General features: G+C 37.4%; 1 pseudogene; it reads left to right on the top strand.

Annotated features, from left to right (window-relative positions):
* The first annotated feature begins 704 nt into the window (after nucleotides 1-704).
* LOC102533816 (MKI67 FHA domain-interacting nucleolar phosphoprotein pseudogene) lies at nucleotides 705-26706 on the top strand (annotated as a pseudogene).
* Nucleotides 26707-27487: the final 781 nt, after the last annotated feature.

Below are 27487 nucleotides of genomic sequence, written 5' to 3'. Positions count from 1 at the left end.
AACAAGAGCAATCCCCCATAGCAGGACCACGAGCTCACCCTTCCCCTTGACTACATCAAAACCACAACTGACTACTAAACAACCATCCAAAAAAAAAAAAAAAAAAAGACTGGAATCTAGTAAAAAGATCCTCTTCAACTGGAAACAAAAAGAGCAAATCTCAGTGGGATGGTAGGAGGGGTGTGATCCCGATATGACTGGCACCCATAACCCCCCAGTGGGCTACCCGCAAGCTGAAGAATAATTAAATTGCAGAGGCCCTTCCACAGGAGTGAGAGTTCTGAGCCTGACATCAGGCTTCCCAACCCGGGGTTCTGGCATAGGGAGGAGACTCCAGAACACCTGGTTTTGAAGGCCAGTGGGGCTAAACTCCAGGAGCCCCACAGGACTGGGGAAAGAGAGACATCACTCCCTTGGGAAGCACACACAGAATTTCACGTGCACCAGGTCCAAGGGCAGAGGCAGTGACTTTATAGGAACCTGGGCCGGGCCTGCCTGCTGGTTTTGGAAGGTCTCCTGGGGAGGTAGAGGGCAGCTGTGGCCCACCCTGGGGTCATAAAAGCTGGCGGCAGGCATTCAGGAAGTGCTCCTTTACATGAGCTTTCCTGGAAGCTGACATCTTGCTTGAGTCATTAGCACCAAGACATAGCCCCACCCAACAGACAGTATCATAAGTGCTGGGAAGACTGCAGCCAACCACCATAATGGGTGGGAACACAGCCCCTGTGAGCTATAACTATGGACAATTATATGGCAATAAATTGGACAGCATAGAAGAAATGGACAAGTTTCCCGAAACACAGAGTCCACCAGAACGGAATCAAGAAGAAACAGGTAAGTTTAACACACCAATCACTAAAAGTGATATAGAATCAGTAAAAAAAAAAAAAAAAAAAAAACTTTCTGCAAATTAAAGTTCAAGACCAGATGGTTTCACTGGGGAATTCTATCAAACATACAAAAAAGAACTCATACCAATACTTCTCAAACTCTTCCAAAAGATTGATGGGGAGGGAAAAAAATGAAACTCATTCTATAAAGCCACCATCACCCTGACACCAAAACCAGGAAAAAAAATAACAGAAAGGAAAATTACAGGCTGACATCTTTGATGAATACAGATGTAAAACTTCTCAACAAATACTAGCAAACAGAATCCAACTCGTTAAAAAATTATACACTACAATCAAGCTGCATTCATCTCAGGGACACAAGAATGGTTCAACATATTTAAATCAATCAGTGTGATACACCACATCAACAAATGAAAGGACAAGAGTCCCATGATCATCTCAATAGATGCAGGAAAAACATTTGATAAAATTCAATACCCATTCATGATTTAAAAAAGCCAAACCTCTTACCAAAGTGGTTATAAGGGGAACACATTTCAACGTAAGAAAGGTTATTCATGACAAACCACAGCCAACATAATAACTCAATGGTAAACATTTGAAAGCCTTCCCACTAATATCTGGAACAATCCAAGAATGCCCACTCTCACCAATTCTATTCAACATAATATTGGAAATCCTAGCCATAGCAATCAGATAATAAAAAGGGATCCAAGCTAGAAGAAAGAGGTAAAATTGTAACTCTATGCTGATGACATGATACTATATGTAGAAAACCCTAGAGGCTCCACATAAAACCTATTAGAGCTGACAAAACAATTCAGAATGGTAGTAGGATACAAGCTTAACATACACAAATCTGTTGCATTTCTTTACATTAACAATAAAATACCAGAAAAGGAAAGTAAAAACATGATCCTTTTAAAATCACATTAAAAAATACTTAGAAATAAACCTGACCAAGGAGGTGAAAGACTTACATGCAGAGAACTATGAAAAATTGGTAAAGGAAATTAAAGATGATTTAAAGAAGTGGAAAGATATCCCATGCTCTTGGATTGAAAGAATTAATATTGTTAAGGTGGCCATACTACCCAAAGCAATCTACAGATATAATGTGATCCTTATCAAATTACCCAGGGCATTTTTCATAGAACTAGAACAAATAATCTTAAAATTTACATGGACTCACAGAAGACCCAAAATTGCCAAAGCAATACTGAAGAAAAAGAGTGAAGCTAGACAAATAACCCTCCCAGACTTCAGACAGTTCTACAGAGCTACAGTCATCAAAACAGCATGGTACTGGCTCAAAAACATACATATGGATCACTGGAACAAAATGGTCCAGAAATTAACCCACACACTACAGTCGATTAATCTTTGACAAAGGAGGCATAAATATACAATGGAGAAAAGGCTGTCTCTTCAACAAGTGGTATTAGGAAAGCTGGACAGCCACATGTAAATGTGGTTAAATGAAGTTAGAACACTCCCTCACACCATACACAAAAATAAATTCAAAACAGCTTAAAGACTCAAACATAAGACATGACACCATGAAACTTTTTTAAGAGAACATAGGCAAAACCTCCCTTTACATAAATCATAGCAATATTCTCCTGGGGCACTTTACCCAGACAATAGAAATAAAAGCAAAAATAAACAAATGGAACATAATTGAACTTATAAGCTTTTCCACAGCAAAGGAAATGACAGGCAAAACAAAAGTCCATCCTACAAAACAGGAGAAAATATTCACAAATGATGAGACAAACAAGGGCTTAATTTTCAGAATATACAAACAGCTCATACAACTTAATAACAAAAATCCAAACAACCCAGTCCAAAAATGAGCAGAAGACCTAAACAGACATTTCTCTAATGAAGGCATACAAATGGCCGATTTGCATGTGAAAAAAATGTTCAATATTGGTAATTATCAGAAAAATGCAAATCAAAACTACATGGAAGTATCACCTCACACCAGTCATAATGGCCAAATGATTTTTGTAAGATTCAAGTGAGATGATATAAATTCAGTGCCTGTGAAACTCACTAATGATATAAAATTAAATATTAGAAAGTTCAGTCATGAAACACCTCCCAAGAAAGGAGAAGTGGGTCTGAGACTCTTGGTCACCCCACTCCCATGTAAGATGAACATTGATTAGAGGTAGGGAAAGATGTGTGGGAGAGGCACAAAGGTTGTTCATACAAAATCATGGAAGAAAGGGGATCTAATGCTTGGGGACCACTGATCTGTCTAGTGTGTGCACTGCACAGGAGGACAGCAGAAGAGAAATCAGGAAACATAGTTTGGAAGTAAATTGATGGCCTTCTGTGCAATCCTGAGATGTTTGAATTTACCCAGCAGGTAATATGAAGTTGTTGATGCTTTTTTAAGCAAAGATGTAGAATTAACAAGTGTGTGATTTATGAAACTTGCAAAGATCCCTCTAGAAGTAGAAAGAAGTGAATTACAGTGAGGATAAACTAGAAGCCAATACAATGGCTAGGTGGCTCTTTCAGTCAGCAGAGAGTAAATAATAATTGGAAATAGATGAATTACGTCTATGTCTGAGGAACTGGGAAAGGTGAATGTGACCCATCTCATTACTAGAGAAAACTCAGCAGGTGTCAGTGCTCCAAGGATACCCAAGCCAAAGATGGCTGAGGACTTTTTTTTTTTTTTGCTTGGATCACTGGTTGCACCACGGATGTTCTATTATAACTCAAGCCATGGCTTGAGATACAGAATCAAGAAAGAGTGAGCAGAAGTGAATGAATACCTTCACATTTTGATTGCACTAAGTTTGAAATAATTTTGGAATATCTATATTGGTATATAAAGACAGCAGTTTCAAACTGTGGGTAGAAGGTTATAGATAATGGATAATGGATTCAGAAAACTTTAGCTTATTAGAAGTGAAACACACACAGCAAGAGATGAGATTCTCTATGGAGTGCTTGCTAGAAAGAGAAGAGAATAAAGGATGCCTTCTCTATGAATGGACCAATCAACCAGGATGGTATTTGTTGAGTTCTCTGTGCAAAATACTTTGATAAGAATGTTTGTACATTTTCCTATCAAATTTGCACAATAATCCTAATAACATCTATAACCATAATAGTGACAGGATGAAGAAGAAATATACAGAGACTGAGGAAATTCACCAGGAGGACAGAATCCAAGAAAGGAGAGACTTCATGAAGCAAAAGCTGGTCAATCTTGTCAACTGAGTCATATTAGTCATGTAAAAATAAAAGTGACAATATGTCATTCCATTGGGGAAGTGAGAGTTTGTTGGTGAACAGTGTAAATATGGCAAAAATTTAGAATGTAAACAAATAATAACATATAAGGGAATAACAAATAAAGATTTCAGGAATTAAGCACAGATGTATACTTTTCATTTCAAAAATCTGACAATGACAGAAGAGTGTGGTAAGATCACATATTGTCCTTGTTAAAAATATGACTTAAAATGTTTATAGAATTGATTGAAAATCGCTTTCAGGATATAGCGGGCACCATATTAATATGTAGTGATAAATGTTCTTCTAACTGTATGTATTTAAAAATAGATTGTCAAAATTCCTACAGCTATGGAACAGGAAATATCAAGACTTGATCTTAATTTTGACAATGATTATTTAATAACCATTCATCTTTTTTAAAAATATACATTATTTTCCTATTCTGGCTATTGTTTTTAACTATATTTTAATCACAGATCTGTGATAGATCTTGACTCTTATGTGTTAACTTACACTGTTTGGCTTTTGCTATTTTGGTTTTTGCCATCAGTCTTGTCCTATTATTTTTTGTGGCTGTAAATAATTCACTTTGTTTATTTTGTTACCTTGATATTTACTGATCATGTCACAGAGAGCCTCCTTGGAAGACCTCTCTTTTGTAGGCTGTATAAATTTAGTCCCTTACGTTTGAACTCATATGTCTTATTCTCTAATCCTGGAATATATTTTGTTGACCTTCTGAATTTTTTTCTCACCTCCTTTCTATAGCTTGCCAGAATTACAAAGAGAAATTATGGTGGAAAAGTAGTGGTTTGAAATAATATCTAGCAAAGAGCAAAGAGATGGCTTCTTCAAAATTCTAACCAAAATATTTATGAAGATGTGAGGGGGGAAAAAACACACAGAAACAATTACATTGAAAGCAAATGCAAGGGATAATAAGGGTACTAGAGAAAAAAAAAATCACTGACATTTCTGGACCTGGCTTGATGAAATCAATGTGTCTGCTGTCTTAAAATCAGTATGGAGAATTGTGAAACATATACATTCCCTGCTCCCTCCCCCAGCTTATAGATGAGAATTTGAACTAAATATGAAATCCTAAACTGATTATTCCACTTTCCTACTGCTGTTTTTTGAGATGGTAAGATGCCTGCTTATTCATCACCCTTAAAAAAAATCTATACACAATTGCAACTCACAGAAAACGGCAGTGTGTCATGTACATGAGAGGGGCGAGGATAGTTAAGCACTGTACCCCGGGGACTTAGTTTCAACAAAACTAGAGAAATGAATAACCCTAGAAGGAAGACACACTATTGTGGATTATCTAAGTATTCTCATTCAGAAAAATAGGAGTGAGGTCGACACAATCTGGTCAAATAGGTTCATACAGATCTGCACATTTGTGGATGAGTAACCAGCAAGGGAGTTTCTGAAAAATACTGTGGCACAAATTTTAAAATATATATATTATCACAATGACATGGACAAAAATTAGATCTCTGGAACTCTTAAAATTCTGCAAGTCTTGCTTCAAAAGAATGTTCAGATTCTTAAGAATGTACCAGAATATGGCCTCTAAAGTGAAAGCTATAAAAAGAGAAGAGTCTGTATGCAAAAATAGAATGCTATATAAAGAGATGAATATCAGATTACAGTACAGTTGTGGGAGGTACAATGTAACAATCATAAAATAATGCATTTTACTTTAGTACCAGATACCAGAACGGGCACAGAATGGGTTCTTGTTAAATATTAGCTTCTATATGGAATGACAACCCTCATAAAAATTAATAGAAAGTAATACTGAAAAATGCACAGAAGTTTCTATTTCAATAATGGAGTCTGAAGATGGTAAAATCAGATTTGATATTATTAAAACTTAAATCAGTGTAGTAAGGAAAAACTTAAGAGCTCTTCCCAGGATGCAGAGGAAAGGGAAGTGAATGACAATCATGAAAGGAATGATGGAGCTGGAAGACACTGAATTTTCCTTCATTTTATCCTTCCTTTCACTATGCCTGTTAGAGCAGTGGAGGGTGGGTGCACCAGGCGTAGTGCTGGGTTTGATGCAGTGTATCAAGTTAAACTACAAGGTCAGAAGCCAGTTGCTGCAGGAACCAGTGTAGGACAGGTAGAAATATTTTTTTTCCACTTAACTTCTATGTATGTTCCTCAGGGAAGAAATATAAGGAATAACATCTTGGTAAGAAATCAAAACAGAAGTCAGAAGTGGTTTGTCTGAGGACAGAGTCCAACATCACACAAATAGTGTGGAAACAAACCCCAGGGGGTGAAAAAAAAAAGAGCACAAATCAGACACGGTGGGGATCCAGCCAGGAGAAATTTCCTGAACTGGCAAATTCATGTTTAATCAGATGCCTTCACATGTTATATGGGATGTAGCTCTTCCAGGGGCCAACCTTGCCTAGAGAAGATCTGATTTCCAGAAAATATGCTATTTATATCAATCCAAATAATCAATTCATGTGCCAGTTTGGTTTTGAGCCTACATGAGAGGTTTTATTTTGCTACTGGGCATAGCTTATTAAGATTTTTTAATTTTGTCTAGATAAAGATGGATGACCAGCAAGAAACTTAAAAAGTGAAACAGGAGTTAGTGGAGAAAGTGTTGCCAGGGCCTTGGCCCATGTACCTTATATGTCAGACCAGGAACCTCTGTTTGTGATGGAGAGAACTTGAAGTCAAGTAGGACCCTGTAGGAACACCCTGGGGACAGACCTTCATGTCCCTCTTGTCTGTAGAAAAATGTTAGCCTACTAGGCCTCCCCTGAGTTCTAAGGAGCAAATTTAATCAGAGAAGTGAGAAAACATAGAAACAAAGGAAAGCAGTCAAGCAAGACAAAACAATAAGTGTTTAGCCACAAAACAAAGTCTAGAATCTTTAGTTCCTCCTCAAGAGCTACAGATAATACCCTAGGCCATATCCTTGAGTTGTTTAGCAGATACTAAAACCTCCACCATGTGGAAAAAGTTTATTGCCTGCTGACCACCAGCACATTGACCCCAGACCCCTCCCCTTTTATTTTTACCTAGAAATGATTTTATTGTTACACAGGGAATGCAAAAGATTTATTTTGCCCCCACGACACAGTCTTCTGTTTTGTGTAAGCTGTTTCCATCTCCAAGCACTGTCTCTGTCTTGGGGTACCAGTAGAACCAGAGGTTGATGACTGAGATTCCTGAAATATCACCCTGTTACCTCACTATCAACTAATCAGAGAATGGTGCATGAGCTGATCAGACACTCTGTAACTCTTACCCTCACTGTCTTTAAAAACCCTTCCCTTCCTGAAGGCCACTGGGAAGTTCAGGTCTTTGGAGCACTAGCTGACCTTTCTCCCTGTTTGGTACCCTACAATAAATGCTGTGCTTTCCTTCACCACAACGTGATGTTAGTGGGTTGATTTGCTTTGTTTCGTGTCGAACAAGTGGACCCAAGTTCAATTCAGTAACAAACTAAGAGCCATTAAAGCCACTTGGATCATGTTAATTCTGTGCCTATGGGGCAGAATTCTTGTTTAAATTTGTCCCTACAGGAAGGTAATCTGAGTCCTGAACTCCAGAAAGACTTTATCAGCTGTCTAAATCCAAGTTCCCATCTTAGTGACATCCTTCTTCACATCCCAGATTTACATGAATGTAGCTTTGTCTTGATACTTCAGAGATGTGGAGCTCAGGGTGAGCTAATTCAGTGTTTTATCATTGTGATTATTGCAAAGTGTTGATTTATGTTGAGATGAAATCTTTTTCTTGATATCTTCTACTTATCTTAGTTCTGTTCTTGGAAGTGAGACGGAAACAGTCTAGTCCCATTTTGATGAGAAAGCTCTTTGCATCCTTTATCACATTTATTGTGTCCTCTTTTGCTCTTCTTTGCAGGCACAACATCGCAGGTTTCTGTAGCAGCTTTGTGATATGGATTAAAGACTTTTCAGTATCCTTCTTACCCTCATGTAAAACTCTTCTTCGTAACTCTTTCTGTTGCTGTATCTTAGAAAACCCATATAATGTCTGTCTGTCCACCCAGATAACAAACCTAAATGTGATCCTTCTCAAAGGAGACTTGAAGAAATGATAAAAGTCACCTGCAACTGTAGTATCCAACAAACATTCCATATTGTTCTATGTGGCCCCAAACCCCATCTGAAGTAATTTTGGGGTTTAATTGCTATTTTATGGACATATGGGCACAGCCTCCATTTTTTCCAAATGCGTATTTGTGCTTTGATGCAGAAATGCCTTGACCATTTCCTGGACAGCAGAAGCCATGAAATATTCACTAGCTGTGCAGCTCTCCTTGCATGCTGACGCACTTCGTTCATCTCATAAATACTCCTAAACAGACCAAGGATGTAAAGTATAGTGGATTTTGGTGGTTAAACTCCAATGGGAGGAAACATTGGCGACTCTAAGGGGATAATGTGAGCTAAAAGTTAGACAAATTAAAAAGTAAGATAAAGTTCTTACTGAGATCGGTAGGTATTGATTCATTGTAACTCTTAAGTACACACGTTAAGCCTCTTAAACCATAAAAAATGCTGCTGAAGTATTATTGAGTTTTCAGGATACAGACCAGGGTACAAAAGGGAAAGAATTACCATTGACCAAGTCTTGACTCTCTGAAGTCTCAGAAAGGAATGAGGCTGGCTAAGAACGGAGGCAGAGATATCATTAGATATCCATTCAATGCTTAAAATGGAGAGTAAGGGTCTTCCAACCTGAAGCCCAGTTGGGCTTTTCACAGACAGGAGCCCTTAGGAAACTTGGATTTTCAAACAAGAAAATGAATCTGTTGAAAATAACATATCTAAGTCATGATTAGGCGTGAATAAGTTTAACAGAAGTTGTCTTATGAATCACTTTGAAGATTCTGTAACTGCTTTTTAAAAAGAAAAAGAAGAAGTCTTGGAGCTGCATGAGTGTTGAGAGTTTCTCTTCAGACAGCTGAAGCACGGCCCATTGGAGAGTCCAATATACAAGTCACACTTCTATAGCTAGAAATAGCAATTTACTACTGTAAGGTCACTTTAAAAATTCAGATATTTATGGCATCTGTTAAAAAAATGCCGAAGGTATATGTGGGTAACAATGCAGAGAGAAGAGTGGACTGAGGTGTGTAAGATGGACTTGAGGAGAGGCACCATGCTTTATCCTTCTGCTTCTCCATAGAGCCTCACTCCTAGAAAGTGCTCAACAAAAGCTGAAGGAAGGAATAAGTGGAGGTGAAAAGTTTCTTCTTCTATCTTTCTTTTTTCTACTAGTGTCAATTCTATTAAGAGATTAATGATCTACCACCTTGGAAGATACAGGAGGTTGCAAAAAGCCTGAGAAAATGAGATTCAGTATAAGCAAATGCAATGTAGCAGAGATTTTGAGATGGGAAAGTCTTGTAGAAAAGAAAAAAACAGCATAGGGGGAAATTCCCCAACATCCTCAGATCAAAAACTAGACCACCAATTCATCTTAGCTAGTTGGCTGGTGTTGATGACTAGCTTGCTAAATGATTGTTTTGTCTTTCACTGTAACATTAGGGTTGTAATATCCTGAGGATTTGAAAAGCTTCTTTCCATTTACTCAAAAAGTGATGTTGACAATTCTGACTGGTGTGTGGTGATACCTCATTGTAGTTTTGATTTGCATGTCTTCAATAATTAGCAAGGTTGAGCCATGTACATGTCTTCTTTGGAGAAATGTCTATTTAGGTCTTCTGCCCATGTTGATTGATTTTTTTGTTGTTGTTCAGTTTTTTTAATTCACATTATTTTTTATTGAAGTATAGTCAGTTTACAATGTTGTGTCAATTTCTGGTGTACGACATAATGTTTCAGTCATACACATACACACATACTTTTTTATATTCTTTTTTATTATAGGTTATCACAAGATATTGAATACATTCCCCTGTGCTATACAGTATAAACTTGTTGTTTACCTATTTTATATATAGTAGCTAATATTTGCAAATCTCAAACTCCCAATTTATCCCTTCCCACCCCCTTTTACCCACTGGTAACCGTTAAGTTTGTTCTCTGTGTCTGTGAGTCTCTTTTTGTTATGTAAATAAGTCTATGTGCTTCTCTCCTTTTTTTTTTTTTTAGATTTCACATATAAGTGATATCATATGGTATTTTTCTTTCTGTTTCTGACTGACTTTATTTAGAATGACAATCTCCAGGTCCACCCATGTTGCTGCAGATGTCATTATTTTATTCATTTTTATGGCTGAATAGTATTCCATTGCATCTATATATATATATATATATATATATATATATATATATATATATAGATGCCACATCTTTTTCCAGTCATCTATTGATGAACATTTGAGTTGTTTCCATGTCATGGCTATTGTAATTAGTGCTGCTATGAACAGTGGGGTGCATGTGTCTTTTTGAATTATATTTTCCTCCAGTATATGCCCAGGAATGGGATTGATGGATCATACAGTAAGTCTATTTTTAGTTTTTTGAAGAATCTCCATTCTGTCCTCTGCAGCAACTGCACCAATTTACATTCTGACCAACTAAGTGTAGGAGGGTTCTCTTTTCTCCACACTCTCTCCAGTATTTATCATTTATGGACTTTTTTTAATGATGGCCATTCTTAGTGGTGTGAGGTGATATCTCACTGTAGTTTTGATCTGTATTTCTCTAACAGTGATGCTGAGCATCTTTTCATGTGCTTGTTGGCCATTTGGGTGTCTTCTCTGGAGAAATGTCATTTAGGTCTTCTGCTCATGTCTTGATTAGGTTTTCTGTTTGTTTGTTTTGTCATTGAGTTGTATGAACTGTTTGTATGTTTTGGAAATTAAGCCTTTGTCAATCACATAATTTGCAAATATTTTCTCCCATTCCATAAGTTGTCTTTTTTGTTTCACTTATGGTTTCCTTTGCTGTGCAAATGCTTATGCATTTGATAAGTCCCTTTTTTTTTAATTTTTGCTTTTATTTCTATTGCCTTGGGAGACTGACCTAAGAAAACATTGCTATGATTTATATCAAATAATGTTTTGCATGGGTAATTTGATAGGAATCACATTAAATCAGACATTAAATTGAGTCAAATTAAACTGTACTTGAAACTTCAATAGACTGCTCTCTAGCTAATGTCCCAGCACCCTCCTAGAGTTATTTATTACACAACTTAAGAAAACTGGAATTATAGGAAAGAAAAAAAGGAGGGTCTGCAAAGATCATCTGCTGCCTCCAGTGCAATTAACCTCTGTTCAATAAAGCCTGGACTGTGAATATTCAGTATTCATATGTAAGCCACACAGTAATATTCCCATTGCAGCACAAAGAGGCTTGTGAGCTGGCTTCTCTTTAAGAAAATGGATAGACCTTAATCAAAACTTGTGGGGTAGGAAGGGATAAACTGGGGGTTTGAATTTGCAGATACTAATATATATAAAATAGATAAACAAGTTTATACTGTATAGCACAGGGAACTATATTCAATATCTTATAGTAGCTTATGATGAAAAAGAATATGAAAATGAATATATGTATATTCATGCATGACTGAAACATTGTGCTGTACACCAGAAACTGACACAACGTTGTAAAATGACTATACCTCAATTAAAAAAAAAAAAACTCGTTACTATGTTGGCAAATAATTATTTTCCCTAAAAAGTTCACTTTCCAATGGACACCTTAATAGTATCCCAGTCTCTCAGTACCTTTAATTGTTTCCAGCCATTTGATTAAGATGCCATGGGGGATGAGGATAAGGGAAAGTGAAACTTAAAGCTAAAGGGTTTGGAGCTATTTCTAATTGAAGGCCAATCAGGAAAAAAAATATATTGAGCATCTTGCAGTGAAGATCTAAGTCAGCGAGTGACCAGCAAAAGTTTAACCAGGTAAATGTTGTGTCTTCACAGAGAGCTGTAGGAGGCACGGATCACATCAGGTAGAGATGCTCAGTCCACACCCACCCCCCTGATACTGAACAGGGCTGCCCCTCAAAGTTACAGTGTATTAAAATGTGTCTCAGCACTCAGCTTGCTCTTCTATGTCCACAAAAGACAATTTCATTCGTTCCATCCTCTGTAGGTATGTGACTTATAGACTTCATTCTTATATTTGGTTCTTTTATTTATTTTCTTTTCAGCATTCTTTATGCTCCAAAGCATAAACATTTTCTATCCTTCTATTTTTAAAACAATTTTAGGAAAATATGTAACTCTCTGGTAGCAGAAACTCTGACATATTTATTAGAACAGGAGATCTTTAGTTTTTTTTTTTGTTTTTTTTTTTTTTAGGCAGTTGAAGACTTTCTTGTCACACTCCTTAAATCTGGAGGTGAGCTTCCATAGAGGAAGGTTTAATTAGGTCAGTTATAAGATATTCAAGAATCACCTAGCTCCCTCCTTGCATCTGCAGTGGTAAGAAAAACACTGAAGATTTCCACCTCGGTAGTGCATCAGACTGCTGCAGCTGAGGGAACACACGGATTTCTGGGGCAAAATGTCAAGTTAGAGTCTCTGGATTGTGATTTTGAGATTAATAACACCCTCAGGGAGCTCCACTGGAGACGATTTGGAAGATATTAATTTTTTTTTCAAATTAGGAAACTGGACCTCTTAGAGCAAGGAGTCTCCACTCCAAGCTGTCTAAAAAAATTAGCCTGTCACTTTCAGCTAATGACATGCGGCTCTGGAGGAAGATTTAACACTAAAAAGTGTTTACACTTTTAGTTGAGGATAGTTGAATGTTACAGAATAACCCAAATCTACTTAATCAGCTCTTTTGTTTTAAAAAAAGGAAAATTAAAGTCAATCCTTCTTGCAGACAGGCCTAATTGGAGTTTTCCTTCCTGTTAATTTTTCCTAAATAAAAACATTAGTTCTTTAAAAATAATAAAAATTATATCTGTGCACAGTTTACAGAGTCTAATAAGCCCAGAAAGAGTAGAATAAAAATTAAAACTTAAACAAAAGCTTACATTTTGAAGAGCAACGTGGAAACCCACAACACTAGATATGGCCTTATTTTTTCATGAAGCCCTATTTGAAGTAAACCGACATGCTGGAAAAAATCCACTTTACACTTCATAACAGCATATGTCACAGGTGAATGATCTAATTTTAATTTAAATGCTTCATTACCATTTCTAAATAACAAGTTGATGTAATCTGAATTTTAATTTGGATGGAAAATGGGAAAACTTTAGTGAAAAATAAGAAAAAAAAATTTACTGTGATGTACAAAAGCATGCCAAATTTTGATTACCAATAGGCAGATGAAAAATAATTCAGGTATTTTTTTCTGATTATGTTTTAAAACCAACTCTCTTAAAAACATTTCTCACATACTCTCAACGTGTACAACGTGGCTTTTCTGTGTTACTGCTTCAGATAGCAACTCGTGCCTGGTCTCTTATCACTTATACAATGAGTTAGCATACTTTGCTTAGGACTATCTAGCTGGGATTGCATGGGAAATCTTGCGTAAATTGGTTTTACAACAGAAACATAATGTCTGTTCACCTTTATGAGGGATTTGAGACTACTAGGAAGAGAATCTTGTTACCTTCAAGTGTCCGTAAATATGAGTTTGCTATTGGAGCTTTCCAGAGGCCAAGGATGGTTGGAACATGGAAAGATGGCCCAGTTGACAAAAGGGGAGGAAGAGAGAAGACCCCTAGACCAATTGAATTGCTCTGTCTCAACATTGCTATAGAGCAAATGCAGCTAATGAGAAAATATCAAATCAAACTTTTGCAGCTCTCTTAAGACTGTGGATTCTCTGATGATGTCTTTTGCATTTTGATCATCCCTCTGCCATTCCTGGTTGTTCAGTGTCTAGAAAAAGAAATGCTATTTAAAAAAATGAATGCAAAGGTAAAAAAAAAAAAAAACACTGGATCCATTCACATGCCAGCTCTAGAGCAGAAGTGTTCTGCACGTTGAAGGGTAAGCCACAGGGAGATGACACAGGCAGGCCCTGGAAGCTTCTTTACAGTGTGTAAGTGCTTATACTTTCCTATTCCTTTCTTTTTTTTTTTTAACTTTTTTTTATTGAAGTATAGTCAGTTTACAATGTTGTGTCGATTTCTGGTGTACAGCACGATGCTTCAGTCATACATGAATACATGTATATTCACTTTTCTTTTTAATAACTGAAGATGTCCCCCATCTAAGTTTCTTAAGTGGGTTATAATTACGCCTTATTTGATATTTAACATAAAATGCCATTAGCCTGATCAGTATAAATGGAAACCTGAATCAGCTCATTTTTGATGAGTCACAAGTTGATTGATTAGCAACAGAATAGTAACTGGGTGACAAATGCAATGGGTTTCTCCAGTGGGCAAAAATAAAAAAAAATAAAAAAGACAAGAAGGACTGAGGAACTGAGTGGGAAAATAGGAGGGAAAAAATAGTAGCAGAGAGGATTTAAATAAATTGAGTAGGAGCCACCTTTACCCTTTATTAATATGCACTTTACCAGCCCTCTAATTTTAACAAGGAGGAACCATAGCTAGATGAAGAAGTGGCTGAAGACCATCTGTGGGTAATATTAGAGGGGGGACTAGGTTGTAAGTATATATAATATATGTGAGCCCTGTTGCCAAGGAGTAAACACTCCCAGAGGGTGATGGCCATGCAAATAAACAACTCAAAGGAAAGTAAACGTGACAAGACTGTGAGGAGACTATTGACAGGTCTTCCAAGAGAAAATCTCTTAGACTCTGGGGAAACAACAAAATGTTGGGGACATGTACACTGAGAGAAACTAAAGAAAATTTAGTCTAGACATAGAACTTGAAAAGAGTAGCAATACGAGGCACACTGGATCTTAACCAGATACTGCATCTCCTCTCCCATTTAATTCTCACCTAAGTGTACACGAGGTAAGCATTAATATTACCATATATCAACAAGAAAACCAAAGCTCACATTGGCTTAGTAACACACCCAGGATGACCATGACAGGGACAGGATACAGACTTTTTGGTCTACAGTCTTTCAATTATGCCTTGGGGCTCCTCAGTCATTCTACATAGGCGTCTTATAAAAAGCAAATAGAGATTGCACATTTTCTGATGTTTTCTGCTATGTGCTCTGGCATGATAAGGATATATTCCTGCAGGGACCTTGCCCAAAATGTGGAGGAGAAACCAGCACCCTTGTGTCCCCAGGATCTCTCTACTCACTAGGACATAATCCTTCCCTAGGGGTCTGGCACTGGTTATTGTAGGTGAGAGGGACTCCCACTTCGTCAACCAAAGGAAAATTTATTTTTGGAATCTTAGACCTCTATACCAAAAAACTCAGGAACCATAAATCAGTGTAACTCTACAGTCATAAAACCACAAGAAAGTAGAACATTTTTGTTCTTTATTTTGAAGAAAGAGAAAAAAAGACCTGCAAAAACAAACCCAAAACAATAAAAAAAATGGCAATAAGAACATACATATCAATAATTACCTTAAATGCATATGGATTAAACATTCCAATCAAAAAATACAGCCTGGCTGAATGGATACAAAAACAGGATCCTGTCTACAAGAGACCCATTTCAGAGCTAGAGACGCATGCAGGCTGAAAGTGAGGGAGTGAAAAAAATATCCCATGCAAATGGAAACCAAAAGAAAGCTGGAGTAGCAAGGCTTTTATCAGAAGAAATAGATTTTAAAATAAAGATTGTTCAATAGACAAAGAAGGATGCTACAAAATGATCATGGGATCAATCCAAGAAGATATAGAAACTGTAAATATATATCTACCCAACTGCCCAACACAGAAGCACCTCAGTATGTAAGGCCACTGTTAACAGACAGAAAAGGGGAATTGACAATAACACAATAATAGCGGGGGACGTTAACACCCCACGTACATCAATACACAGATCATCCATACAGAAAATCAATAAGCAAATACAGGCCCCAAATGACACATTAGACCAGATGGACTTCATTGACATCTATAGAGCATTCCACCTGAGAGCAGCAGAATGCACATTCTTCTCAAGGACACGCAGAACATGCTCCAGAATCAATCACATGTTGACCCACAAAGCAAATCTAAGTAAATGTAAGAAAACCGAAATAGTACCAAGTATCATTTCTGACCACAACCCTATGAGGTTAGAAATCAACTACAAGAAAAAAACTGCAAAAACTGAAAACATGTGGGGTCAATAAGGTGAAGGAGAAGGACCATGAGCTCGCCTCTCCTGGAAACTAAAATGAAACCACAACTGACTGCTAAACAACCATTAAAAAAAAAAAAAAGAACCTAGCAAAAAAGGACTTCTTCAACTAGAAACATAAAGAGGGAACCACAGCAGGATGGTAGGAGGGGCGTGCTCAAGATATAATCGGGCCCCATACTCCCCTGGTGGGTGACCCACACGCTGAAGAATAATTAAGTTGCAGATGCCCTCCCACAGGAGTGAGAGTTCTAAGCCTTGCACCAGGCCCCCCAGCCCGGGGTTCCAGCACTGGGAGGAGACCCCAGGACATCTGGTTTTGAAGGCCAGTGGGGCTGAGCTCCAGGACCCCCATGGGACTGGGGGAAACAGACATTTCATTCTCTTGGGAAACATACACAGAATCTCAGGTGCGCCAGGTCCAAAGGCAAAGGCAGTGATTTCATAGGAACCTAGGCCGGGCCTGCCTGCTGGTTTTGGAAGGTCTCCTGGTGACACAGGGGGCTGCTCTGGCTCACACAGGGGACATAAAATCTGGTAGCAGACATTCCAAGAGTGTTTATCTACATGAGCTTTCCTGGAGGCTGACATCTTGCTTGGATCATTAGCACCAAGACCCAGCCCTACCCAATGCCTGCAGGGAAGCCTCAGGCCAAGTAACATACAGGGTAGGAACACAGCCACACCCATCAGAAGACTTCCTAAGCCACAAAGGCCTCTAGACACAGTCCTACCCACCAGAGGTCCAGGACCAAGCTTCACCCAGCAGTGGGCAGGCACTGGCTGTTCCTGCCAGGAAACCTGCATAAGCCTCTAGTCCAGCCTCATCCACCAGGGAGCAGATACTAGAAATAAGAAAACTACAATCCCAAAGCCTGTGGAAGGAATCCACAAATGCAGGCCAGACTCTACATTAGGACCAGCTGAATCCTGGCCCTTGCGTGACAAAAGAGGAGTGTACTGCTGGAACATACAGAATGTCCCCCACAGGCCATCTCTCCAAGGTTGAGAAGTGTAACTAACTTACCTAAAAATACAAATAGAAGGGTAGACAATTTGAGGCATCAGAGGAATATCTCCCAGGCCAAAGCACAAGATAAAATCCTAGAAAAAGAAATAAGTAATGTGGAGACAGGCAATTTATCTGAGAAAGAATTTAAAGTAATGATGGCAAAGATGTTCAGAGAACTCAAGAGGAGTATAGATGCACAGAGTGAAGCTTTTAACAAAGAGTTAGAAACTATAAAGAATACCCAAATAGAGTTGAAGGATAAAGTCATTAGAATGAACAACACAGTAGAAGGAACCAAGAATAGACTAAATGAGGCAGAGGAACGGATCAATGAGCTAGAAGACAGATTAGTGGAAATCACTACTGCAGAACAGAAAAACAGAATGAAAAGAAAGGAGGATAGTTTTAGAGAACGCTGGGACAACATGAAGCACACTAATATTCGCATTATAGGGTCCCAGAAGAGAAGAGAGAGAAAGAGCTTGAGAAAGTTTTCAGAGAGATAATGACTAAAAAACTTCCCCAACTTGGGAAAGGAAACAGTCCCCCAAGTCCAGGAAGCTCAGAGAGTTCCACACAACCCAAAGAGGAACCCACCAAGGCACACAGTAATCAAACTGACAAAAATTAAGAAGAAGAAAATATTAAAATTAGCAAGAGAAAAGCAACAAATAGCATACCAGGGAACTCACATAAGGCTATCAGCTGCTTTTTCAGCAGAAACTCTACAGGCCAGAAGAGAGTGGCATGATATATTTAAAGTGATCAAAGGGAAAAACTTACAACCAAAAATACTCTGTCCAATAAGGCTCTCATTCAGATTTGATGGAGAAATCAAAAGCTTCATAGATAAACAGAAGCTAAAAGAATGACCAATAGGCACATGAAAAGATACTTAACATCACTAATTATTAGAGAAACACAAATCAAAACTATAATGAGATATCACCTTACACCAGACAGAATGGCCATCATTAAAAAATCCACAAACAATAAATGCTGGAGAGAGTGTGGAGAAAAAGAAACCCTCACACACTATTGGTGGGAATGTAAATTGGTGCAGCCACTGTGAAGGGTAGTATGAAGACTCTTAAAACTAAAAATAGACTTACCATATGATCCAGCAGTCCCGCTCCTGGACATGTACCTGGAGAAATATATATTCAAAAAGACACATGCAACCCACTGTTCACAGCAGCACTAATTACAATAGCCAGGACATGGAAGCAGCCCAAATGTCCAATGACAGAGTGGAGAAAGAAGATGTGGTGTGCATATATCGTGGAATACTACTCAGTAATAAAAAATAATAATAAAATGATGCCATTTGCAATGAAATAGATGGACTTGGTGATCACCATTCTAAATACAGTAAGCCAGAAAGAGAAAGAAAAATACCATATATCACTTATGTGTGTAGTCTTTAAAAAAAAGGACACAAGTGGACTTTTCTACAAAACAGAAACAGATTCACAGACATAGAGAACAAACTCATGGGTACCAGAGGGTAAAAGGGGTGGGGAAGGAAAAAACCGGCAGTTCGAGAGTATAAATAAATAAATGAAAAATAAATAAATAAATAAATAAAATGAATTTGAATTTAAGACATCAGCAACTTCAAGCAATCACATATGTGTCTAGACTGCCATTCCAGGAACTCCTGGTAGCCACAAAAAAGAAAAAGAAATCCAAACATAACAGTAAAGACAGTCACTAAATTACAACAGGAAAGATAGTAACCAACTTACAGTAAAGAGAGTCACCAACATGAAAGAAACACATAGGCTCATAAGAGGCTAAAAACTTCCAAGAAGCAAAAATCCAGGACTAGAGGGCTTCACAGGGGAATTCTACGAAACGGTTAGAGAAAATTTAACAGCTATGCTCTGAAACTACTCCCAAAAGTTGCAGAGAAAGGAACACTTCCAAACTCATTCTAGGAGACAACCATCAAAAGGTATTACAAAATAAAATTACAGGCCCATATCACTTATGAATATAGGTGCAAAAATCCTCAACAGAATACTAGCAAACCTGCTCCAATGATACATTACAAGGTTTCCACAGGACCATCAATAAGGACTTATCCCAGGGTTACAAGGATTTTCAATATCTGCAAATCAGTCAGTGTGATACGTTACATTAACAAATTGAATGATAAAAACCATATGATCATCTCAATAGATGCAGACAAATCTTGTGATAAAATTCAACATCTGTTTATGATTAAAAAAAAAACCCTTAGTGGGCATAGAGGGAACATATCTCAATATAATAAAGACCATTTACAACAAAGTGACAGCTGACATCATGCTCAATGATAAAAAGCTGAAGGCATGTCTTCTAAGGTCAGGAACAAGACAAGGACGCCACCCTTGTTTGTGAGAGGAGACTGTTAATATTATGACTATTGCCAATGAAATACTAAAGGGCCTCATTTTATTTGAAAATACTGTCCATGACAATTTTCTATGAGCATTGTGCGGTACACCAGAAACTGATACAGCATTGTAAACTGACTATACCTCAAATTTTTTTAAAAAATTAATTAAAAACAAAAAAACTATTGCAATGTATATTAAGAGAACATTCAGTCAAAGAGAGAGGTCGCCTGACGAATTGAGTTAAGCACAACGGGACCAGATGATCCAGGGGGCAGGAGCCCCACTTGGTGTGCTATTCATACACATATTGAAGAAATCCTGTTAAGAATCTTTACAAGGGATTCTAATTCTGCAAATAATGTGGACATTGAGCTTGTTTCTCTTCATCCTGAACTACAAATGCAACAATAAGGGACTTAGAAAGTGGACTTCACTTCTAAAATAAAACTGTAAAACTTAAAGTTATCATTGAAATAGTCAATGCCTTGGAGACATTATAATTTTTTAATGTGTTCAAAAAATGTCGGTGGAGGTCTGCACACAATATAGAGCAGACTTTCAATATCAGAGCAAAAATTATATTTTCTTCTTATCATGTGTTTGGCTTCACTATGAAGTAAATATATCACAACTTTTGGTTACAGAGAACAACCGAGACCACTGAGATAATTCTCAAGGAGTCTTTTAAACTGTATTGGTATGGGATTAATTGCCTTTTTTCACACACTGTGCTAAGCATGTGCCGTCCAGGCCAGGGAGATAAAGTGAACATTATTGTTTGAAATCACAAGCAACATTAATTCTCATACAGCTCCTGAAAGTGATGAGAGAAACCTACCATTTCCCACATTTGTTTTTCTTTTAGAAAAGTTTATTTAACTGCCACATGACTTCTATTTTCCTTCACAAAAGGGTGCCATATACGATAAGGATCCAATAAGCCAAAAGCTACTTTCAGACCCATCGTCTCTTTTGTGTTAACGAAGCTTCATAAAGGCAGATGGATCGCCCAGGCCAACTTCTTTCTGTGACCAGCCAAAGATAAATACTCTGTGCCTTATCAGCTGAAAGGGAGATTCTTCATTTTTATCAGAGGCTGTAGTTGCTTTGTTTGAAACAAAAATCAATGGTTCCATTTGGCATTTTTTAAATCTTTTTTTATTATTATTATTAAAGCAGAGAGAAGCGAGAATTCCCAATTATTTCCCTCCCACATAAATCCTGAGTTGAACAGCAAATGCTAATTCTTGGCGAACAAACTCAATAAGATGGAAGTATGGATTATATATAAGCTATCTCAGGAATTTTAATGAGAACATAAAACTAAATTCTCTCATTATAATCATTTCAAATAAGTCATAAGAAGTTTGTATCCCAAATTGATACCCAATATAAGGCTCACATTGTACTATTTCTCAGACCTCAGCCCAGTTCATCCTTCACAGACTTCTCAGACCCTATGTCCCTCACCCCTCAGTTCATAGTAATACCTTATCTGTTTAATTTTTGTTTTTTAACACAATCATTGAGAATCGTGTATTGCAATGTCCTGGTATTTGGCTTTTGACATGGGCCACCCTGCTTCCTTGAATGGACTGTAATGTTCTCAGAACTGAAAGCTATTGTCAGCTCAGTGCACTGTTCTGCACTCAGGGGTGTTCCGTAAATGAGAAACGACACTAACACAATGAACATTTGCAAAAGTTTGTATATCGAGGTAGTAGAAGACTTCGAATCAAAACCCAGGTTGCCCTGACTCGTGAGGCCAGATTCTTTCTCCTTTATTACCTGTATCCACTGCATCTCATTCTTTGGGGAAGGCCTGAAAAACTATTTAACCTATAAAATGCCTAAAATCTCTCTCTTCCTTATTATTTGCATTTTAAAGGCAGTAGGAAGAGAAATTCATCTTCTGGAAAAAAATTAATAATGAATCTCAGGTGTTACAGTTGTTTGGGAGACGACTTTCATCAAATGGGGCCTTTCTCAATATCGTAAGTTGTATAAAAATATAAGCAGCTTCCAATTCTGTTTATGTAAAGGCAGTTATCTCCAGGGAGTGTGCTGGGATAATGCTAGTGCTGTAGTCAAAGCAAACGGGGCTCCTCTACCCTCAGGGCATCCACGCTGGACTTAGAGTGTATGCCACCTATGTCATGTTCACCGTGATTTCTCCTAAAGCCGACAGGACATTCTGGCTCTCTAAACCCTGCATGTCAGCATTATCTAATGCAACACAGCAAAAGAGAGTCTAGAAACATAAAGAGAAAAAATAATCAAATTCTCCAATTGTCCATTTTTATTGATGAAATCCTTATCATTTCTACTGACTAAATCTAAATTAATTACATGGAGATACTAGTAAATTTTAAAAGTTCAGAATAATTCCCTGTCCAATCACTTTTGGTGGTTTTGTAAGCAAAATTTGTGCTCGAGCTCTCTACTGAACAATGTAAAAGAAACACGAAGGAACACAAAGGGAGCATGAGGAAATGTCTGGTCTCCCGGGAAATGATAAATGTGGGGAAATCTCATGGTGGTAATTTACACGAGTCAGATGAAAAAGAAAGGTACCATATGCAGTTATAATTATAAATAAGTATAATAAAACAAGAGTGGTTCAAACATAAAATAATTATAATTAAAATAATTATTTTAAATTAGTGAACTAAAAATAATTAGTGAAAATTTATGAAGTATCTCTTACAACACAAGGGTCTCAGCTGTCACTTCTGTTAAATTTCAATCCACTTTCTTCACATTTCTTTCTTTAATGATTTTCTTCATATTGGCAGTAATGGCTATAATAACAGTTACAGTTGTATTATTGATACATGGCTTATCAGGAGCTTTCTACATATGACTGGCACCAATCTAAACACTTTCCATGTATTAAAAGATTTAATTCTTCACAGCAACCCTATGGACTAAGCACATCATTAAGCCCATTTCACGATCAGTAAATTAAGGTAAAGAGAGGTTAAGCCACTTGCCTGTGGTCACGCAGCGATTCATACTCATGGTCCTCACCCATTATATGCTATTGCCTCTTTCACCTATCCAATATTTTCCCCTTTCTTTTAGATATATTTATGGAGTATGTGACTAAGCATTTATTTGTTTTCATGTCCAGATTATAAAATATTGAAGAAAAGTAAAAGTCCAGCTGGCAGAAAACTTAAAACTTAGAACTTGTAGTCAGACGTTAAACCATCACAATACAAATGATCTTGTTTCATCAACGAGTAATTACAAAGTAGAGCCAAGGCTTCTGCCAGGAACCATTGCTTCCAGACATTAGCTCTTGCCAGCTTGATTACCAGAAATTAGCCTGTTCAAATGTTTCCTGATTTTCTGTAGGTTCACAAACAGGCTTCTCATGTCTGTATGTTTTTGCTGCTTACTACTGTGAGCATGGCCCTCTTAAAATTACCTTACCCTGGACACAGCTACCCTTCAGCTATCACTACTGGGCCACCAATACCGTAACACACCCAAAGGGCCTAGAATTAACAGATCATCCTATTAATTTGACCACTTTTGGTAAAATCTTGCTAAGGATAGAAGATATAGTATAAAGGGGCATTTATTGCTAACTGAAATAGCAGTAGTATTTGGACTTTTCAAGGCTATGATGGAGTATTTCTATCCAATATTCTACATTGTGCAAACTCTGCTTAGACCTACTAGAAATGTCAGGATCCATCATGCTCTTTAGCTCAGGTCCAACTGACATAACATCTCAGCCCATCTTCCAACCTCTAATATTCTTTAATAGAATTGATTCCTTTTACTGATAATAAACATTTAAAAAACCCACTTCCATGAGTTACTATATCAGTGTAGAATTTTCAATAGAACAATTTAAATTAGGTCAAAATATAATGAACTATTCTCTTATATTCAGCACCTTATAAATTAGTGTTATATCACATCACTGATCAACATAGCTACTTTTTCTGACTCTTCTCCCATGTGAAGTAAAGCTCGTGACTTTTGGCAGGCTGGAGGCACTGGGCTGGATGAGCAGAGATGTCAACTCTTTTTCCTGCTCAAGCAGGTAGGAACTCACATGTACCGGTCAGGCATGGACAAGAAAGGGATGAAAAACAAACACACAAAGGTCATTAATGATCCTCTAATAAAGACTGTTTACAAAGTTGAGCAGTAGTAAAGGAGGCCAACAAGGAATGGTAAAGCTAGTGACAGCAAGGGAGCCATTATAAATGGAGAATCTTTCATGGACCCAGTGAGCCCCATAGATAGGAGACACCCCACAGAGGATAGAAACTCAGCCACCACTGCACAATTACCCATCAGCAAGGGAGAGAACTGGGGAAATACATACTCCAAACTCTTTTTTCGCCCTCCTTCTTATCTCTTGCTGGTACATTCCCTGGCTGAGCCCAACCAGAAGCAAAGTGCAAGGGACCCCGCTGATGACATCTTTAAAGATCAGCACTGAAAGAAGGCAGGAGACGAGATGTGGAGCAGCCAATAGAGAATGTCCACCAAAACACATAACTCAGTGTGGCCAGTCAATAGTTTACAATATTAAGGGAGCATGGACAAATGCATATGTAGCTTTATATACGGAAAGCCATATTCAACACCACCGAGGTATGGCTCTGCTAAAAGATTTTCTGAGAATAAAAAGCAATAATTTACCTTAAAGTTCATTTTTATTTTATATTTAAATTAAATTTGCTCAAGAGGACAAAGATGGTTATACATTTTAGTTACTGTGGTAATTATTATTGTGTGTACTCTTTTTTAACTTATCAGGTTTCCCAAAAGGATCTTAGATATAACAACACATTCTTGCAAAGGGACAAAAATGAGAGCCACAACTAAGTGGATACGGTAATTCTAATGGAAAATCTCAGTTAAGAACACTTGTTGAAACTGGGCATGGGTCTGAGTTCAAAGCACCCTGGAAAAGTAGAAATCTGATGAGTTATTGATCTCATGCTAAAGTAAAACAAATTTTTTTTCATGAGAAACATACTTTGAATAAAATAAAGAATACACATTTGTCTGAAACAATGAGCAGTTACAATACTTTCAAAAATAAAAATTAATAAAATGTGGTATTTTTATTCAATAGTCAAACAACAATGTGGTACTTTTGTAAAACTTCATGGAAGGATTAATGGAATAAAACTGGTAATCCTGTACCACTATATATATAATATATATATTTTTATATATAATATTTTATATATATTTATATATATATAAAATGAAACTATGCAAGGGAAGAGAACTATCACATTATTTATTACCCAACACATTACTTAGGAGAATAATCAAATTATCAGGTCATACCATATACTAAAAGATTTTTAGATAAATTTAAAAGTTAAAGTCAAAAAAATACAGAGGAAAAGAATGCAAGTGAATATTTAACATGCTTATTCTTAATGGTTCGCATTAACTCAGGACCTCTGTGAAACAGGACTGACTTTCACAAATTACTTTTTACTCTTTCAATTTGCCTTGGCTTCTAGCATTAGAAATAAGCAATCTGTAAGAGTTATGACCACTAAGGGGACAGGCATAAAATATTTTAAGATGTCCAAAACAGTAAATTCCTTTTGTCTGAGCCAGTCAAGAAACCTAAATCATTTGTAGTTGAGTTTCCAGAAACATATGGACCATCAAATTTTCCCCAAAATGGAGTGACCAAATTTAGAGCTTGACGAAGTCAAGATCATTTGGATATAGGACTTATTGCTGTTGTTTTATTGGAAACGTATTTTCTCTACTTTTTATTCCCCTGAAATTTTCTTGAACTCCTTAAAAGTTCACTTTGAAAATAATACATTATTTATTGATTTTAAAAAAATACTGACTTCTGGGGCGGCCTGGGAGCTTGCAGCCTGGGGGTCTCCTCTGGCCTGGCCAAGCCACTCCTGAACCCGCAGGAGGACAAGTTCCAGAAGAAGGTGGCGCAGGTTTTCAGGCGCACAGCCAAGTAACAGGAGAAAGAAATACCTAATCCTGGAGCAATATATGTGGGCCACTTACCTCCGTGGCTTTACGAAACCCAGACCAGAGCATATTTCTCCCAGTTCGGCTCTGTTATGAGATTCAGACTGTCCAGGAGTAAAAAGACTGGAAACACTCAGGCATATGCAGAATAGATAAACAAGATTATACTGTATGGCACAGGGAAATATACACAAGATCTTATGGAAGCTCACAGAGAAAGTAATGTGACAATGAATATATGCACGTTCATGTATAACTGAAAAATTGTGCTCTATGCTGGAATTTGACACAACATTGTAAAATGACTATAACTCAATAAAAAAAAGTTACAAAATAAAAATAAGTAAACTGAAGAAAAAAAAAAAAGACTGGAAACAGCAAAAGCTGTGTCTTCTTGAAGTTTGAGTCTGAAGATGTTGCCAAAGTAGCTGCTGAAACAATGAGCAACTACCTTTTTTGGTGAAAGACTCTTCAAGGGTCATGTTTTACCACCTGAAAAAGTACATGAAGAACTTTTTAGAGAGTGGCACATGCCATTTAAAAGGCCGTCTTACCCAGTGGTGAAATGGTATAATCAGAATAGGATACTTCTTTAAAAGCTGAGGATGGAGGAGCGATTTAAACAAAAGGGAAAAATTACTCAGGAAGAAATTAACCAAAAAGGGAATTAATTATGATTTCCCATCATTAAATGTCATAAAAATGAGGAAAACGCTCCAAACTCAGATCTTCGGAATTCCAGAAAACACCAGGCTTTATGTGGGACGAAGAAAAAAGAAGTTTCAGTCACTCCCAACCCTCCTGAGAAGGCTGTGGATAGCCAGGGCCCCAGACCAGTTTGTACACCAACATTTTCAGAGAAACAAAAATCCAAAGCAGCTGCAATGACTGAAGATAAGGATGAGGAAATCATCTTCAAGCAGCCCGTGTCTGGTGATGCAGGAGAGGAGACACCGGCGGCTCAGACACCTACACGTTCAAAGAAACAAAGAGGAAGAAAAGCCAATAAGTGATTCTCAATGTAGTTCTCCTGAAATATGTGATTTTACTTGTATTGAACTAGATAAATGGAATGCAGCCAGTAACAAGATTTTTGGAGGAAAAAACTGTCACTTCAAGTCAACAAGAAGGACAGTCTAATTTTGGCTAACCCACTGTCCTTTCTGAAGTCCAGGTTGCCTGCCAGCTTAGCGCCAAGCCCACGCTACTTTGTCCTGGTCTCCTCTAGTTTTCTTTGCATCTTTCCTAGCTGTCTGGCTACTCTGCCTCGATAGAAGGTCACTAGTTTAAGTACTAAACTGTAGCCTTTGTTACCATCAAATAAAGAACATGAAATCTTGCTTGACCATCTACATTGGTTCTCTGTTAGGTAAAGGACATTTAATCCATCAGATGGCTGAAGCTGGAAGTTAAATGATGTGGAGTGAGAAGGCAGTGCAGATGTTAACAGAGATCACTTATGTACATATGATCATCTTTACTGATGTTTGGTTCGTTTGGGGTGGGTTGGCATGGGATTAATTAATAACCACCATTTTGTGTCAGTTATCATCAATCTGGAATTGTATTTCAAGATTCAAGTGGTGATCACCAAGTACATTTTTTTCTATATTAAAAAAAAATACTGAGCTTCTGTGTGAAAGCTTCTGGAAATAAACAATAGCTAAAACAGAACATTTTAAAATCTAGGTAGAGTTTTTAATCTCTGAGACACTGTTCAAAGAATCACTGACACATCCTTGGGTATCCAGAGTAATAGAGTGAACACAACTTCTAAATTAGACTTTCTTTCAA

The sequence above is a fragment of the Vicugna pacos genome, chromosome 24 (genome assembly GCF_048564905.1).
Source record: "Vicugna pacos chromosome 24, VicPac4, whole genome shotgun sequence".
NCBI lineage: Eukaryota > Metazoa > Chordata > Mammalia > Artiodactyla > Camelidae > Vicugna > Vicugna pacos.
This window is presented reverse-complemented; position numbering and strand designations above follow the sequence as displayed.